Source organism: Chrysochloris asiatica, unplaced genomic scaffold (genome assembly GCF_000296735.1).
Source record: "Chrysochloris asiatica unplaced genomic scaffold, ChrAsi1.0 scaffold00006, whole genome shotgun sequence".
NCBI lineage: Eukaryota > Metazoa > Chordata > Mammalia > Afrosoricida > Chrysochloridae > Chrysochloris > Chrysochloris asiatica.
In genome coordinates this window covers 28,476,295-28,477,001 of record NW_006408524.1, presented here as the reverse complement: position 1 = coordinate 28,477,001, position 707 = coordinate 28,476,295, and positions in this window count along the sequence as shown.

Here is a 707-nt window from a genome sequence, read left to right as displayed (position 1 = left end):
GTAATAGCTCATAACCCTTACATTAGCTCATGGGACAATGTCCTATGTGTGAGTCATTGGTGTTAGCTGGAGACAGCTGATAGCCAGTCAGATGATGGACCTAATATGCAAATATAATTCTGTCACTCATAAACTTAAAGCTCTTCAATGATTTCCCAATGTCTACCAAAGAATTGCAAACTCTGTAGCATAAATTGCCAGTCTTCCTGTGAGCTTCGAACCTCCTTACCACCTCACACTGCCTCTTACACTAGCTTCCAGAATATGGCTCTGCTCACAGTTTCTTTATTCCTGTATGCTATTCAGACTTTGCTCTACACTTAATGTCATTTCTTCTGCCTGGAACACCCTTCTTTGGTTCCCCTCAACCATCTTTCCTCTTCTTTCCAGGTTTAGAATAAGAGTCATATTCTCCAGGCAGGCTTCTCTGGCCATTCTTTCCACACAGGCTGGGTGAATTGACTCATCTCTGTGCTTAAAATGTGCCTTGTGCTAACTGAGCATTTGTTATCATGTTAAAATTAACAGTTGATGACTCTGTCTTATCCACTAGACTATGGGTTCTTTCAAGAAGAAATTTCAGTCTTATTTATCTTGGTAGCTGCAGTATCTAGCACAGTGTCTGGTCTATAATATTAAATAAATAATGTACAGATGCTGATGGTGTGCTATTATGGATTGAATTATAAATATGACTCCATTTGGAA